The sequence below is a fragment of the Parus major genome, chromosome 20, assembly GCF_001522545.3.
Source record: "Parus major isolate Abel chromosome 20, Parus_major1.1, whole genome shotgun sequence".
NCBI lineage: Eukaryota > Metazoa > Chordata > Aves > Passeriformes > Paridae > Parus > Parus major.
The window spans coordinates 14,487,532-14,493,133 of record NC_031788.1 but is presented as its reverse complement, the minus strand read 5'-3'; the positions used below and the strand labels follow the sequence as shown (position 1 = coordinate 14,493,133).

Here is a 5,602-nt window from a genome sequence, read left to right as displayed (position 1 = left end):
AGCGCCGAGCCGTGCCCTCTGCAAGGACCAGAACGGTCTGGGCGGGGATGTCCCCTCAGCGCCGAGCCGTGCCCTCTGCAAGTACCAGAACGAGACTTGGAGTCATTGAAGCTCTGGATTACGAGGCTGGTCAATACATGATATGGTGCTGGCTCGTTTGCACCACAGGTGTTGCCAGGGGCAGAAGGGCAAAACTCCGTGACTTGCTTAAAAGAAAGATAGGTTATAGTTGTAGGTGACTATTCCCTTTCTGAGAGGAATAGAGGGTCCAAATAACAGACCCTGCTCTTGGGAAAGTCTGCTGCTTCCCCTAGCCTAGGTTAAGGACATCACTGGGAAACTTCCTGATCTGGTATGGCCCTTGGAGTATTGCCGGTTGCTGCTTTTCCTTGTGGGTGGTGATGAAACCACAAGGTACAGTCCAGAGTTAATCTAAAGTGTCTTCAGAGTCTTGGCACAATTGGGGAGGGAATCTGGAACACAGGTCACATTTTCCTTCCAGCCACAGGAAGCAACATTGGAAGAAATAGATGGGCCCAGTGTGTTAATACCTGACTGAGATGTGCTGACAATGCTGCAGCACACTGGAAGATTTACAGAGAAGAGCCAGGTGTTCCTCAGATGATAGAACTCACCACGGAAACTACTGGTACATTACTAGTCCATAACAAAAAAGGTTGGTATTTGAAATTTCTGATATATCTTTAAAATATCCTTTCTGTTTCTTTACTATTGTGAGGACTTTGTGTCGCAAAGAGTAATCACTTCTATTTAAGAGAATGTACTTTACAGAAAGAACTTATTTTTAGGTTTATGGCCATAGCCAAATATTGATTAGTGCATCATCTGACCATTTCACATTGTAGGCTAAAGTTTTCACAAGTGGGAATGATTAATGAAATGCTGGAATATTAGGAATGCATATTGAAGGTAGTGTGTTGTAATAAATGGGGATTTTCTAAAATTAATGGCTTGATTTTGTGAAAAAAACACTACAATTCTGGTATGAACTCTTTTTTTCATGTTTTCTTCTTTTGCAGAAAGTGATGTTTGAAAGTGGTATGTTCCATTATGTTAGTGGAATTAACAAGGAGCATGGCACATTCTTATGGCTGGTGAAAACCAGCTTAATGTGCTTCAGGCGCTAAATGGACATTCAGCTATTGAAACAATGATCCTTGCTTAAAGTTTTGTTTTCCTTCCCCAATTCTTGGAACATCTTTAACAGAAGGAGCAAAACTGACACCATGGCGGTGCAATGTCTTTTCCTCTTTCATTAACTGGCAATGGTTAGATAATAGGGGAAATGTAAAGTAAAGTTAGAGATAATATAGCTTTGTTGTCAGGTCTTGGTAATTACTGATTTTTAGAGACTACACAAAAGGCAACAATGTATAACAGCTGTGGCAGCCTTATAATGACATACTGACATTTCAGAATTGTAGAATATTGCACTTCTCCTTTTGGCAATGAGTATCCTGCATTTATATTTCTTTTACTCCCCTTGTAATACAAGCTTAACACTGACTGTTTTATTAACATTATTTTATTATTCAAGTATCAAGATATGCAAACCCTAAGCTTTAAGATATGACTGTAAACTCCACTGCTCTGCTCTTCTAGTGACACTGATCATTGATAGAAATGAAGTAAACCAGGTTTCCTTTTTCATTGTGTAAGGAATGATCTCAATTTCTGCCTCAAGATAATGTTTTTGTTCCCTGCAATGATGAATTCTGTGTAGAATGCTTCCATCAGAAGTGTAAAAGAAAACAGATGTGTTTACATTGTCTCCATGGAGACACAAAAACACAAGTTAAATTCACACTAGCATCAGGGAGAAGATTCCTCCCTCTTTGTCTTCCAGAGAAGGAGAATTGCAGATGGAATATTTGAAGCAAATGAGACAGAACCCTCTACAGACGATTTTTCTCCCTTGCCTTTTCAGCAGAGCGTTCTTTGATCCTCCTTTGATCCAGTGAAGATTCTGGGATGCCATGATGGCTGCTTGTAGTTCCACTAGTATTTTGGTAAGAGTTCAAAGTACTGTAAGTTGTATGAATGTTTTAAGGAATGATAATTCTCTAGAACTACTTCATTCTGTGTCTCCAACATTGGAGTAACTTCAATTTATTCAGTAAGCAAGTGTTATTAAACCCTATGATGTTCCTTCTGCTCCTTGTTTGATGGACCATTAATGAGGTTTGCATAGACATTAACTATAAAATATTTTCCTTTGCACAAACCACTGTGTTTCTCCAAGAAACTGCAGTTTGGCTAAATGAGATATCTGAAAACTGTTTGAGGCTCATAGTGACTGGGAAAGGAAGGGAGAAATCTTTTCCCTTTTTTGCTCTTTCTCTGGAGACCATGGTTTATTTGCAAGTGACACAGGGTTGAATATATCCTTATAAAGTGATGGGGCATTTTAAGTTAGCTGGAAATCAACTATTAGAGGAAAAAGAGATCTTACCTTGACAGAGGAAAATAGGTCATTACATATGTGATGTCAAATGAAACTTTGTGCAGCTTCATATTCAACTCACCCAGCAGTACTTAGCAGTCTAGTAGATCACCAGGATTAAAATCTGCTGAATATGGTATATTCCAGTCTGATTTATCCTGCAGATCAACAATTAAAATTGTGTTTTCTTGGTCTCAGGAGGAAACGTATGGCTCACTTTTCATTTAGTAACTTACAGAGATTGAGTTTTGAATAATGTAAATGGGAGGCGGGTGATAATTTGTAATGCTATGAGTGCAATTAGTGAGATAAATACAGAGCTAGATTAACTTTCTCTGAAAAGACGCAATCTGATTGCTATGCAAAAAGCACCTTTATTTGTGATACTGACTGTTCATAATGTGGTTTGCAATGCACAATATGGCATTTTGATTTGGAGCTTTAAAGAATTCTGGGATGAATAAAACATTAAATTAATTGCCAGAGAAGAACCTTTGCCAGACTAGATGAGATCTACTGTGCTGAATAGAACTGTAACTTATGACAGGGTCTGTTCCACTCCCAAAGGAAATTATGTCAACACCAGGAAAGGTTAGAAAGCCCTTCAAATAATTTGCAGTACCAGGAATCTTTCCTCTTCATATGTGGGTTGAGGGTACATATGTCGGTTGAGGGTAAACATATATTTATGTGTCCTATCATCCTACACCAGGTATTAGAATAGAAATATATAAAACATCAAACTCCATGCTTTGCATTAATAAATTTGAATGAGTGTTGCAGTCAATTTTAACCTAGGGAAAGCTGTTGAGTGGGGAGAATAGGCAAATTTGGATGTTTTGGTATATGGAAATGTTATCAAAATTCTCAGAAATATTTGAGATAATTAAGACTCTGCCTCTTTAGTGTTAGGGAGTAAGACAGTACCTTATTCTTGGCCAAGAGGTATATGTGTGTAGCTGATAAAGTTCTGGCCTCTGCACAAACCCCAACACAAGACTTTTTCACTTATCTATACATTTTTAGCAAACAAAGAAATTAATGATCATTGGTTCTAAATTGCCTCTCTTCATTAGTTAGTGTTCTGTCCTCTATTGGTTATTGATTTCTCACTCTTCATGATAATCTGGTCCGCATTCTTTAGTCTTTATCTCTTGCTCAAGTGAGGAGTCTCCAGCTTTCCAGGCCTAAATCTCCTCTGTATCTTCTGGTTATGCCAATGTTCTTAAAGGGCCATAAATTTAAAATCCCAGATGCCCAATCTTCAAATCCCTTTGGTTTTGCTTATTGAAGCTTGTCAGGGTTTTAATAAACTTAAGATTTGGTTGATTTAATGATCAAAGTAACAATGTCTGTGAAGAAACTTAACTGATACTGGCCAAAAGTGGGCACTGCATACAATTAATTAAAACAACTAATTAAAAATTAATGGGGAAACTTACGTCATTTCCAAGAGAAGATCCTAAGTCCCTATGTGAAGTTGTATACTAAATGTTCCAAGTACTTGTAAAACCCTGCTGAAATCAAGGAATACTCCACATACCCATGAGAAGGTATCAATTTAGGAATCTCAATTTATGCATGTGAGTTTGAAACGGCTGGAAGACCCTGGATGTGAATCTCTAAGTAGCTGTTGCTGAAGTGACTTTCCCTGTTAAAATCCCCTGTGTATTTATAGGGGAAATTTAATAATTCAGTTATGTATCACAGTAGAAGTCCAGAAGAATGAACTGAATGTGCAGATATAATTTTAGGAAATATGTAGTAGTGAATATTATTTGAGTTGCATTATTTTTTACTGAGCTATTAAATTCAGGTGAGGTTTGTTGTGGATTTGCCTTGAATGAATACAGGAGCAGGTTTTTTTTAGCTCTTTAACAAGTAAATTTTGTTCACTTTAATTCATGTTGTCTTTTATACTTAGGGTGGACTTGAACACCCCTTGGAAGTGAAATCCAGAAAACAAACCAGTCTGGAACAAAGTAGGAAAAAATGGTATGGGGGAAATTAATAACCATAGGAAGAGGACCAACAGCTATCCTTTTTTGCCAGGTTCTTACACAAAATGTGCACAAACTCCTACAAATCTAGAGTTTTAAAATTTAATATTCCAATATGCTTTTATAAAGTACATAAAAGGGTTGTGTACATGTGTCTAGCATAACCTGATATGGAGAAGAAAGACGACTGTTTTAAGCCTTCTTCTCTAGTGAATGGTACCAAAGACCTCACTGAAAATCACAGTCCTTCTGGAGGCTGTGACAGGAGGGAGTCTTTCTGATGTGGAATATGGGAATGTGATCTCAGTTATGGCTTAATTCTTTTGTTTGTAGCCTGAGTGATAATAGATATGAAAGAAGGAGTTGAAAAGAAGTTTAAAGGAATGAATGAATGAGTGAAGATTTGTTTTTTCCCAAAATGTGTTTAGGCTTCATGATTTTCTATTTATTTCTATGTAAATTATGAATTAAAGGTAGGAAGCTTAGGAGCATGTAGCAGAGGGAGAGATAAGCAGAATATTTAGCTAAACAATCTGGAAATTAATAAAACACATACCAAAACAATTTTTGTATCTATTTTTTTTACACTTTTATTGATATATTTTAGCTGGATGTTTTCCGCAAATCTGTGAATACCAATGAGATGAAGTATCTTTTAAGAAGATGGAGAAAAAAGATCTCTGAGAAATGAATATCTGTGCCCTGGATATCAAGGGTTTTGTCTGCAATGTAATTAACCAGAATTTGAGCTCTTTCACATGTAAATTAGGTGACTGAGAGCACTGCCAATCTTAATCCTTTTTCTCGTTGTTTACTGGACTTTGCAGGTTTGCAGGCTACCTTTTAATTGGAAATTCTCAACATTTAAATATTTGGTCTTTTTTATCTTTTCAGCATTTCACTACTACCACATTATAATATATTATATTATATTATATTATATGATGCCAATCATACCATGGTCAATTTAATTTGGGGTTGATGATTATGCCTTCTTAGACTTCTCTGAGGCAACATTTAATAGAAGGACAGTTAAAAATAATTATCTTACCTTAAAATTTCTACACTCAAGAGTATTTCCCCAGTCTATGGGTATTGAATCTCTGTATTTGACCTATTGCACTTGCAATAAAAAAAT

General features: G+C 36.6%; 1 long non-coding RNA gene across 1 annotated transcript; it reads left to right on the top strand.

The window, feature by feature from the left end:
* Positions 1-16: 16 nt before the first annotated feature.
* On the top strand, positions 17-5,025 carry LOC107213272. The gene is made up of 3 exons (XR_001524684.2): positions 17-676; positions 1,952-2,030; positions 4,389-5,025. It is a non-coding gene; the product is annotated as an uncharacterized LOC107213272 (long non-coding RNA).
* Positions 5,026-5,602: the final 577 nt, after the last annotated feature.